At 42.0% G+C, this 12,823-nt stretch overlaps 1 pseudogene; it reads left to right on the top strand.

The window, feature by feature from the left end:
- Nucleotides 1-11,597: 11,597 nt before the first annotated feature.
- Nucleotides 11,598-12,349, top strand: LOC100768818 (annotated as a pseudogene).
- Nucleotides 12,350-12,823: the final 474 nt, after the last annotated feature.

The raw sequence follows: 12,823 nt of genomic DNA, 5'->3' as shown, positions 1-12,823 counted from the left end.
AGCAAATTGTGGATTCCGCATCACGCCTTGAATCTTTTATGGTGGATGAGATTAAAGCCTCGCGTGAGGAAATCCTGACCCGGCTGACATATCTTGAACAAGAAGACACTGACTCACTCTGATCTGAGATGCACAATTCGAGAAAGTATTTCAATCACCCTAAAGTGGTTACACACACACCTTTAGTATACCCAGCCATGGTGGTGGACAAGCAACCATCTAAAAAACACTCCCAGGGGCAGACAGCATATACATGGCAACCAACCCAATTAAAGGATCTTAGCCATATTAAGGAATTGGTTGTCTCGTATGGTCTTCATAGCCCATATGTAAAACAGCTGTTGCATTCATGGGCCATCTTTAACAGGATGATGCCAGCAGATTGGGTAGGATTGGCATCAGCTGTCCTCGAGAATTCCTGCTTAATTGAATGGAAAGCATTATTCAGGGAAGAAGGAGGGCTCCTAGAACGGCAAGCCGCCAGGGTCGGAGTTGATGCACCTCTCCAAAAAATCCTAGGAGAAGGTATTTATTCTGACCCACAGATTCAGGCTGAATATGACGACCATACGCTGTCCCTATGCAGAACAGCAGCACTAAATGCATGGGACAAGGTTCGTGAATCAGGAAAACAGCTAGAAGCTTTTACAAAAATAGAACAGGGACAAACAGAACCATTTAAAGACTTTTTAGACAGATTGACCAGAGCAGTAGACAAACAGGTAGCAGATCCAACGATAAGACATTCAATTGTGTATAGCTTAGCTTATAACAGTGCAAACCCAATGTGCAAAAGAATACTTTTGCCTCTAAAGATTAGCTCAGCTCCACTTGAAGAATGGGTTTTGCATACTGCCCATGTTGACTGTAACATACAAGATGCCAGAATCTGGGCAGAAGAAGCTGTCCCAAGAGGTTTCAACAAACAACAGGAGATTAGAAAAGATAGCAACAGAAGGACTTGGGAAGGAAGAGCACCTTACAGGGGCTCACACAGGTACCGTGAGGCCAGTGCTCATCGCCACCTTGACCCAGAGCCTCACATAGGAAGAGCATGCTCCAGAAGTCCATGGAGGCGTCAGGAGAATAGATGTTTCAGCCGTAGTAAAATAGGACATACAAGGAAAAATTGTAGACAGAGAAATTCCAACAATTCCCCACGCGACAGGTCGTTGCCCTCTGGGTTATGTAGGAGATATGGTAAGGGCAAACACTGGACTAACGAATGCAGATTAACTAGGGATGTTCAGGGGAACTTATTGGCGCCGGGAAACTCGGAAGGGGGCCTCAAGCAGGGGGCCTCAAGGGGCTCCTGCCCCGAGAACAGTTCGATCATTCCCAGTAACAGTGGAAGACAATCTCTCGCAGGACAAATAGATAATTCCTTGCCTATGGTGGAAAATGATACTGCTCTAGAGGGTAGCTTAAATAGTGATGAAGAATCACATGTGACTGGTGAAAATAACAAACGCATATTTTGGCAAGCTTCTATTAATGATAAAAGGCCTCAGTTAAAAATTAAAATTAACAATAAAGTTATTTCTGGCTTAGTGGACACTGGAGCTGATGTGACTATTATCACTCAGAAATGTTGGCCTAAAAATGGCCACTTAAAGAGGCCAATGTACAATTTTTAGGAATTGGAACTCTATCTAGAGTTCGACGGAGTGTTAACTCGATGGTTTGTATTGGACCGGAAGGACAAAAAGGAATACTAAAACCTTACGTAGCAGATATTGCTATAAATTTATGGGGTCGTGATTTATTACAACAATGGAATACTCAAATTAACATCCCTCCAGTGTCAGATACAAATTCTAGACAATCGCTGGATAATAGAAAAGATCGGGTAAGATGCCATGGAAAATGGTTACCAACTATCCAGGCTGTACAGACACTAAATACAAATGACAGGCCTTCAGAGGAACCAAAGGCCCTGCCATTAAAATGGCTTACAGACGAACCAGTCTGGATAGGGCAATGGCCTTTGACCTCTGAAAAGCTTGAGGCTCTAGAAAAGTTAATACAGGAACAGCTAGAGGCTGGTCACATAGAGAAATCTACCAGCCCTTGGAATTCCCCTGTATTTGTCATCAAGAAGAAGTCAGGTAACTGGAGAATGCTGACAGACCTGAGAGCCATAAATAAGGTAATTCAACCTATGGGCGCTCTGCAGCCTGGAATGCCATTGCCTTCCTTAATACCTAAAGGATGGCCGATCATAGTAATTGACCTTAAAGACTGCTTTTTCACTATACCATTACAAGAAAGCGATAGAGAAAAGTTTGCATTTACAATGCCAACTCTTAATAACTCACAGCCAGTTCGGAGATACCAATGGAAGGTTTTACCTCAGGGGATGCTAAATAGCCCTACCTGTGTCAACAATTTGTACAACAACCTTTGGAAATAATTCATAAACAATTTCCACAATCTCTTGTTTATCATTATATGGATGATATTCTTTTAGCAGATTCTAGTGAGGAAACTTTAGAACATATGTTTAAAATGGTGAAGGAGGTTCTGCCTAGATGGGGTTTACAAATTGCCCCAGAAAAGATACAAAGAGGAGATTCTATTAACTATTTAGGATATAAGATAGACTTACAAAGAATCAGACCTCAAAAGGTACAAATTAGAAGGGACCGTTATCAAACTCTTAACAGTCTTCAGAAGCTACTGGGATAAATCTCTCAATTACAGACGATTATTGGTGTGGAAGGACATGACTTAAAGCATTTAAAAATGGCACTAAAAGGTGATAAGGACTTAAACAGTCCACGAATATTATCGGCTGAAGCAGAAAAAGAGCTACAATGGGTAGAAAACAGAATATTGGATGCGCATGTAGATCGGATAAACCTTGATCTAGACTGCATTCTGGTCATCTTGCCATCCAGAGAATACCCTTCTGGGATTCTGATGCAGAGAGAAGACACTATATTGGAATGGATATTCCTGCCACATAAGCAGAACAAAAAGTTAAAGACGTATATAGAAAAGATTTCTGATTTGATTTTAAAGGGCAAATTAAGACTTCATCAGTTGACTGGGAAAGACCCAGCAGAGATTATAGTACCCTTAACTAATGATGAAATTTCCTCCTTATGGAAGGATAATGAATATTGGCAAATAGCTCTCACTGACTTTTTGGGAACAATTAGTAACAACTATCCCAAAACCGACAGAATTAAATTCATAAAAAAGACAGTTTGGATTCTTCCACGCATAGTAAGACAAACTCCCATTTCTGGAGTTCTTACCTTCTACACCAATGCTAACAAAACAGGTAAGGCTGGTTATAAAGCAGGTGAGGTAAGTAAAGTAGTTCAAAGTCCATATACATCTGTACAGAAAGCAAAATTATTTGCAATTCTTATGGTGCTTATGGATTATACGGAACCTCTTAATATAGTTACTGATTCCCAATATGCAGAGAGAGTCGTCTTGCACATAGAGACTGCAGAATTCGTCCCTGATAATACTGAACTAACCTCGTTGTTCTTGCAGTTACAGGAAACAATCAGAAACAGAAATAACCCACTGTACATTACACATATCAGATCCCATACGGGTCTGCCAGGCCCACTGGCACAAGGCAATGATGAGATTGATCGTTTATTGATTGACACTGTGCTAGAAGCCTCAGAATTTCATAAAAAGCATCATGTAAATAGCAAGGGTTTAAAGAAGGGCTTCTCCATCACTTGGCAACAAGCCAAGGAGATAGTGAGAAACTGTCCTACTTGTTCCTTTTATAACCAAACTCCACTGCCAGCAGGATGTAATCCTAAAGGCCTTCGGAGGAATGAGATCTGGCAAATGGATGTCTTTCACTTTACAGAATTTGGAAATTTGAAATATGTGCATCATACCATTGACACATTCTCAGGTTTCCAATGGGCTACTGCTCTCAACTCTGAAAAAGCTGATTCCGTTATTACACACCTACTGGAGGTGATGGCAGTTATGGGCATACCGGCGCAGATAAAAACTGACAATGCTCCAGCATATGTCTCCACAAAAATGAAACAGTTCTTCAAATATTGTAACATTAAGCATGTCACAGGTATACCACACAACCCTACAGGACAAGCAGTCGTTGAAAGGTCCAACAGGACACTTAAGGAGATGCTCCATAGACAAGCTGGTAAGTCGAAACCCCCCAAACATAGATTACATAATGCTTTATTAACATTAAACTTTCTTAATGCCAATGACAGTGGGCAGACAGCTGCGGAAAGACACTGGACTACAGAAAAAACTGCTGAACTGAACCAACCAGTGTATTGCAAAGATGTGCTGACCTCGGTATGGAAACCTGGACATGTATTACGTTGGGGTAGGGGTTTTGTATTTGTCTCCACAGGAGAAGAAAATCTTTGGATACCATCAAAATTGATCAAGATTCGAGTTGAGGGAGACAACCCCCTCAACAAGGATGATTGACAGGTATTTTCTGAGGAACCCCCCTCTAGAAGTCAAAGGACACTACATGTATGGATACTTAAGGAAAGAACGTAGCTATAACCATCGAACAAAAGGAACGTGCCATACAGTGTAATTTACAGCTGTCTCTCAAATAACTCTATGTCTATTCATTTCCTAGTCCCTATTCAACTAAATCGAGGCTGGATTTAGAGTTGGATTTGGCTTTCCTACTCTAAAATCCAAGCATGTTATTTAACAACATTTAAAAGTTTCTGTGTTATATCAAGAAGCCAATTGCTGTAATACAGAATAAATGAAGAATAAGAGGACTATCTTTGTCTTTTCTTGGCTTTTTCTTTCACACCCTCTCATAATCGTTGTTCGTCAAGGTTTGCCTTTCCCGGTACACATACATGAACAAGCGAACATTTCTCTGATGACACTTATGTTTGAGTCCCATACAGCCAACAAGAACTAGCTTGACAGCAATCCCTACATGCTCTGGAAAAAGAATTGGACTACACCTCCCCGACTGCACTGGATTCAACTCACTCCGTTTCGACTGACACTCCAACCAGAACCTCGAGTAATGACTTCAATCAAGTTGAGGATTTCAACGTAGATCTTCAATCAAACAAATCTCATCTAACATGGACTAGACATAACTCATTAGAGACTTTCCCTGTAATGGCATTTTTTTTCCACAGGGCCCCCACATGACTATCATCGTCCCATTTCAGCAGGAAGTAACCTAGAAGATGCTACGCCCCCGTTCCCCATTATTGTGTATTAGGGTAGTGTAAGTCTAGTTAAGAAAGACCTTCTTATTGTTTAGAGTTGGGATTGGAAGAAGGTGTTCAAGTTAGACACTTTTTCCACATGACTTTAAGATTTAGCTAGAATAGACATAGGATGTACCATAGCAGATTATTGTATCTTCTTGTATTTCACCCTTATGATTGTTAGTTTTGGATATTTTACACTATTAAGTTTTAATCCTCTTTTAGACTAAAAGGGGAATTGTAGGGAGACACCCTAGGCCCGCCCAATAGTCCTAGGACAGTTACCAGGTGGACCCGGGACTTACCCATAAGGGCGTGGTGAAGGAAAGCCGGGGTGACATAAGGGAGCTTCTTAAGGGGCTGCACGTGGGGACCCTGGCCCTTTTTGTTCTGGCCGCGCTTGCTGGGTTCTATAACCTAGCTCTGGCCTGTGTTTTGGCTTGGTGTCTTCTTGAATAAAGAGACTTGAATCAATACAGAGTACTTCAGAAGTACACACCTATAATCTCAGGTTGAGGCATAGTACACACCTATAATCTCATGACTCATAGCCTGAGGCCCAAGGTTTGCAGGTTGAACACAGCCTGTGCAACATAGAGGTTCCTGGGAGCCTGGGCTACAAAGTGAAACTGCTTCTGGCCTCTACCTAGAAACAAAACAACAAAAGAGCAGAAAGAAAAGAGAAGAGAGAGAAGGAATGGAAAAACAGAGGAGGGAGGGGATAGAGCAGCAGTGAGACACAAAGGGAAGACAGAGAAAGAACCACAGGGCTTCTCTCAAGCTCCACCTTGGTTATCCATTCCAAAGGTCACTGTATTTTTGTTGTTGTTGTTGTTGTTTGTTTGTTTTTTGTTTTGGTTTTTCGAGACAGGGTTTCTCTGTGGCTTTGGAGCCTATCCTGGAACTCGCTCTGGAGACCAGGCTGGTCTCAGACTCACAGAGATCTGCCTGCCTCTGCCTCCCGAGTGCTGAGATTAAAGGCATGTGCCACCAACGCCGGGCCACTGTATTCTTACTGCTGCCATTTGTAGTCTGTTTCTATTTAGTTGTTCCGTGAGTATTTTAGGGCCTGGCTCCTCTTCCTTCCCTATTTCTCTTCTTCCATTGTTTAGGTCTCTTCTACTGTTTATATTCTTATTTGTGCCCCCACCCTGCTCCTAAGGTGTGGGAGATTTTATAAACATCACTGCCACAGGGAGAGTGTGTTTTCCACAGGAGTGTGGTACAGAAGTTGTCCATGTTCCAGCAGATGGTGTTCTATATCCATGGACTTGGGACCGGCACCAACTGGATTCAGAAATGAGGAAGAGGAGCAAGAGGAGGAGGAGGATGAAAAGTGGGGAGGAGGAGGAAGAGGAGGAGGAGGAAGAAGAAGAAGATGAGGTTGGGAGGGCCTCAGAGGGAGACTTATAGTAGTTGGAGGAGGAGTAGACATAATCTAAATACATTGTATCATCTATGCAATAAGAAGAGTCCTTGAGCATCTTCACACCTGTGGCCCATTGTCAATCTTGACATGATATTCCTTTAAAATCATGTTAAGTATGTGTCTGTGGGAGTCCAGGATATGTGATGGGAGTACTGGTGCCCTTGGTGGTCACAAAAGGAAGTCAGACACACTGGATCTGGGATTACGGGGAGCTGTGAGCCACACCGTGTGGATGTTGTGTGCTGACTTTGAGAGCATTGTGCGTGCCTGACCACTGGGCCATGTCTGAGCTGCCCACCTCTCACTTTCCCCATGTATTTCCGTTATTCTCTGCACTAGCATTTCTCTGTGAATACAGTTTCCCTCTAGCTTTGCAAATAAATAAGCTTAACATTAAAATGGCATGCACAAATTATGTTGACATCCTGTAGAAATAATATTTTGATATATTGGGTTACATAAGATGTATTATTTAAACTATTTTTAAAACCACTAAGAAAAAACAGCACTGAGATGCCATCATTATGGTTCCTGGCACTCAAGTCCTCATCTTAGTTGTCTTCTAAAAGCTTCAGCCATTTCTAGAAATAGAAATATCATCATGTAATAGTGAATTTTAACTTATCACTCTTCTAAAATGTAAGTATATTGTTGTTCCAACATTCTTCATGAAACCTATAAGACTGAGTACATAATGAAATGCGTGTGTCTCTTTCAACTTTTCATTCCAATTTGTTCTCCCTAGATGAAGTCAAAGGATCAGGTTTTTTCATTAATCTTCCAGAAGGTACTTCATCTGTGTTCCTGGGCATTTGCATGGAATAGTAGCATTTTTAAATAATATTCACACTACTATGTGGTGTTTTGACTTCATTTTATAAGAAATCTTTAAGCTCAATTTACATTAGTATACAGACAACTTGACAGACATTTGTTACTTGACTATATAGCACTCCAGGATCCAGATACATTAAAATATGTTACCAATCATATTCAATGATGTTTAAGTAGTTTCCGAATTTATCACCATTACAATGATATCAATGACTTTTCTGCTTCTTGCTATGACAAAATACCCCAACAAAGGCAACTTAGGAAAGAAAGGGTTTGTTCTGGTTCATGATCCCACATGATAGATACATTTAGCGTGGTGAAGAAGGCACAGGAGAGAAGCTGAGGCTGGTGATCCATGGCATCCACAGTCAGGAAGTCACAAGTGGTGGACGTTAGTACCCAGCTTGCTTTCACTGTGTAACTGTGTCCGAAGTCCACAGAAATAGTGCTGTCAGCACTTGGGTTGGGTTTCCTACCATAGTAACCTGAGGTGACCCCCAAAAGCTAACCTAGAACAGACAGTGCTCACAGGAGGCAGGAGAGCTTGTGTCCTGAATGATTCTATATCTAGTCCAGTTGACCAACAGCAACTGTCGGAACATGCAATGACTAATCACATAGCTTCCATAGGAATGGTTCCAAAAGTTTGTTACCTAAAAGCAAACATTGTCTGTGCAAACATGTATATATTTGATCTATCTAATGTAGGGGAGGAGTATGAGAGATGTTCTCTCATAGGACTTTTTAATGCTAAATTTGCTGAAGGAAAATGAAAACATGAAGCTTCAAAATAAGTCAAAGTATATATTCACGGTCTATCATTTCACCAAAAGAAGAGTGAATCCTATTTAAATGATGAAGTAATGCCTTGTACAGCCTCCATAACCAATAAAACAGGAGCACCAATCTCTGTTGCAAACCCTTTTAGAATATCGTCTATAACAGAACCACATTTTCTTTTTCATATCATTGATGTTATGCTTCAATCACTGTATTTCTCCATTCATTTCCTCAGATTTCTTCCTAAATCCTTCTTCAAGCAAAGCCCTTTGATCCCAAAACAGTGACCATGAGAGAAGAGTAAATATTGTAAAAATCCCTGCATTTTACAATGTCTTCAGCAAGGGGTCCTTGGTGTCCCCTACATGATTTCCGTTACTGTGAAGAAGACCCTGTGAGTTAGGCCTACCTGTTGTGGGGAAGGACAGTTGAAACTTCACTGATGTTGACCCATAGTGTCTGTTTTGGCTGTAGCGCTAGCAGGGGTGTGCAGACATTCCCACACTCATGCCCACTGAAATGCCACTGCTTAAATAGTGCAGACCTCAGACCACTGAGTATTGCACCTGTATCATGTAGATGGTGGCAACCTATCTGTTGTTTTAGACATCTGTTACCATTTTGTTTGCAGATGGGCAATGAGAGAATGACTTCAATTGTTGTAATTTAAGAAAAACAGCCAACTCCTGAGTTCAATTTCCAGCAACCACATGGTGGCTCTGTCAAGATCTGATGCCCTCTTCTGTCCTGCAGGCATACTTGCAGGCAGAACACTATATACATAACAAATAAATAAATCTTTAGAAAGAAGGAAGGAAGGAAGGAAGGAAGGAAGGAAAGAAAGAAAGAAAGAAAGAAAGAAAGAAAGAAAGAAAGAAAGAAAGAAAGAAAAAGAAAAGAAGCCCATGAGAGAAAGATGCCACGAACAGGGTTCAAGCAGAGTGGTTTGTTGTTGTTGTTGTTGTTGTTGTTGTTGTTGTTGTTGTTGTTGTTGTTGTTTTAATTAGAGAAAGAGAGCATAAAAAGGGGAAAGGAGGGCTGGAGCGATGGCTCAGAGGTTAAGAGCACCAACTGCTCTTCCAGAGGTCCTGAGTTCAATTCCCAGCAACCACTTGGTGGCTTTCAACCATCCGTAATGAGATCTGGTGCCCTCTTCTGGTGTGCAGATATATATAGAAGCAGAATGTTGTATACATAATAAATAAATAAAATCTTTAAAAAAGGGGGGAAAGGAAAGGGGAGAAGAGAGGGAAAGAGAGAGGGGAGAACAAAGAGAGGGAAAGAGAGAGAGAGAGTAGGGAGGGTCCTTTTAAAAGAGAACATAGTGAATATGCATAGGTGGTGCTCTTAGTGGCTACAGCTGAGGGCATATCCTGTCAGAACCCCAAAAAGAGTCCAGTATAGATGCCTGAATACTAAAAGCAATGCCATGTGCTTCCTCTCCAGGCTATCCACTTTGGAGGCATCTACAGACTCTGCAGAAGCTGCTAATTTCCTGTGCTTTTCATCTGGACAATTCTTTCAGTTTTATGTCAGCATAAATCATCCTCAGACAGAGAGTTTCTGGTGAGTATTCAGGGGCCTGATAAACTGAGCCTTGAGAACCCAGACCTATTGCTACCTGTTTGGAGAGGTTTTGAGGGGTTTTTTGTTGTTGTTGTTGTTTTGTTTTGTTTTTTTTAAACAATCTTATTTTACATATCAATCACCCATTCCCTCACGCTCCCATACCCCCTACCGACGCCCCCAACCTACCCCCCACCCACCTCCCAAGGATAGTGAGGCCTTCCATGGGAGATCATCAAAGTCTGTCACATCATTTGTGGGAGGGCCTAGCCTACTTCTGCTTTGATCACCTCCTGGATGAAGGCTCTAGGATGGCAATTAAAGTAGTCATCAATCTTATTATAGATTGGAAGGGCATCAAAGGCAGCCTCTCCACTACTGCCTAGATTCTTAGTTGGGGTCATCCGTGTGGATCTCTGGACATTTCCCTAGTGCCAGATTTCTCTTTAAACCTATACTGGCTCCCTCTATTAAGGTATCTCTTTTATTGCTCTCCTCTATTCCTCCCCTGTCTCAGTCTTTCTGATCCCTCTTGTTCTCTTCTCTCCTTCTTTTTCCTACCTCCCTCCCTTCTCTCGCTGTGCTCCCAATTTGTTCAGGGGTTCTTGTCTCTTTCCCCTTCTTTGGGGGACCATGTGTTTCTCTCTTAGGGTCCTCCTTGTTTCCCAGTTTCTCTTATGGTATGAATTGTAGACTGGTAGTCCTTTGTGCTCTCTCTCTCTCTGTCTTTCTCTCTCTCCATATATATATGTAGATATGTAGATATCCATATATGAGTGAGTACATACCATGCTTGTCTCTCTGTGACTGGGTTACCTCACTCAGAATGGTTTCTTCCAGTTCCATCCATTTGCCTGTGAATTTCAAGATTTCATGTGAATTTCAAGATTTCATTGTTTCTTTCTGCTGAGCAGTACTCCATTGTGTACATTCTCAATCCATTCTTCAGTTGAGGGGCATCTAGATTGCTTCCAGGTTCTGGCTATTACAAACAACGCTGCTGTGAACATAATTGAATGCATGTCCTTATGGTATGAGTGTGCGTCCTTTGGATATATGCCTAAGAGTGGAATTGCTGGATCTTGAGGTAGACTGATTCCCATTTTTCTGAGAAATTGATTTCTGAAGTGGCTGCACAAGTTTGCACTGCTGCCAGCAATGGAGGAGTGTTCCCCTTTCTCTACATCCTCGCCAGCATAGACTGTTATTGGTGGTTTTGGTTTTAGCCATTTTGGCTGGTGTAAGATGGTATCTCAGAGTTGTTTTGTTTTGTTTTTCGAGACAGGGTTTCTCTGTGTAGCTTTGGAGCCTACCCTGGCACTCGCTCTGGAGACCAGGCTGGCCTCGAACTCACAGAGATCCACCCGCCTCTGCCTCCGAGTGCTGGGATTAAAGGCATGCGCCACCAACAACCAGCTCAGAGTTGTTTTGATTTGCATTTCCCTGATGGCTAAGGATGTTGAGCACTTTCTTAAGTGTCTTTCAACCATTTTAGATTCCTCTATTGAGAATTCTCTATTTAGTTCTATACCCCACTTTTTAATTAGATTGATTGGTGTTTTGGTGGCTAGCTTCTTGAGTTCATTGTATATTTTAGAGATCAGCCCTCTGTCAGATGTGGGGTTGGTGAATATCTTTTCCCATTCTGTGGGCTGCCATTTTGTCTTGTTGACTATGTCCTTTGCCTTACAGAAGCTTCTCAATTTTAGGAGGTCCTATTTATTAATTGTAGATCTCAGTATTATGTTCAGGAAGCGGTGGCCTGCAGTGGTAAGATGGTGGTGCAGATTTCCAAGAAGAGGAAGTGTGTGACTGATGGCATCTTCAAAGCTGAACTGAATGAGTTTCTCACTTGGGAACGAGCTGAAGACGGCTACTCTGAAGTTGAAGTCTGAGTTACACCAATCAGAACAGAAATCATTTTAGCCACCAGAACACAGAATGTTCTTGGTGAGAAGGGTCGTCTAATCAGAGAGTTGGCTGCGGTAGTTCAGAAGAGGTTCGGCTTCCCTGAGGGCATCTTGAGCTTTATGCAGAAAAGGTGACCACAAGAGATCTGTGTGCCATAGCTCAGGCAGAGTCTCTACATTACAAACTCCTAGGAGGACTTGCTGTGCAAAGGGCCTGCTAAGGTGTGCTTTGGTTCATTATGGAGAGTGGGGCCAAGGGCTGTGATGTTGTAGTGTCTGGGAAGCTCGTAGGACAGAGAGCCAAGTCCATGAAGTTTGTGGATGGGCTGATGATCCACAGTGGAGACCCTGTTAACTACTATGTTGATACTGCCATGTGCCATGTACTCCTCAGATAGGGTATGCTGGGCATCAAAGTGAAAATCATGCTGTCCTGGGACCCAAGTGATAAGATCAACCCCAAGAAGCCTCTGCCTGATATGTAATTGTTGTGGAACCTAAAGATGAAATCTTGACCACCACCCCTATCTCAGAGCAGAAGGGTGGGAAGCCAGAGCCACCTGCCATGCCCAAGCCAGTGCCTACAGCATAACAGGGTCTTGGCAGCTGCATCTGGAGGCTGGATGTTAATAAATGTCTGTACAGGACAAAGACATAAAAAAAGAGAGAAAGAAATAGAGGAAAAGACAAACCAAAAAATTCAAGAAATAAACAAATCTCTTAAAGAATGCAAAGAAAGGGGGGTGGAGAGATGGCTCAGAGGTTAAGAGCAATGACTGATCTTCCAGAGGTCCTGAGTTCAATTCCCAGCAACCACATGGTGGCTCACAACCATCCATTTTAAGATCTGGTGCCCTCTTCTCGTGTGCAGATATACATGGAAGCAGAATGTTGTATACATAATAAATAAAATCTTAAAAAAATAATAAAAACACCAAACTTACAGAATAAAGAAAAATATTAAGAGCAGCAAAGGAAAAAGTCCAAGTAACATATAAAGACATACCTATCCGAACTGCACCCAACTTTTCAATGGAAACTCTGAAAGCCGGAAGGTCCTGGATAGATGTTCTACAAACACTAAGGGAAAA

This window comes from Cricetulus griseus (genome assembly GCF_003668045.3).
Source record: "Cricetulus griseus strain 17A/GY chromosome 1 unlocalized genomic scaffold, alternate assembly CriGri-PICRH-1.0 chr1_1, whole genome shotgun sequence".
NCBI lineage: Eukaryota > Metazoa > Chordata > Mammalia > Rodentia > Cricetidae > Cricetulus > Cricetulus griseus.
Note: the sequence above shows the minus strand (reverse complement) of the source record. Positions and strands in the feature narration are given on the sequence as shown.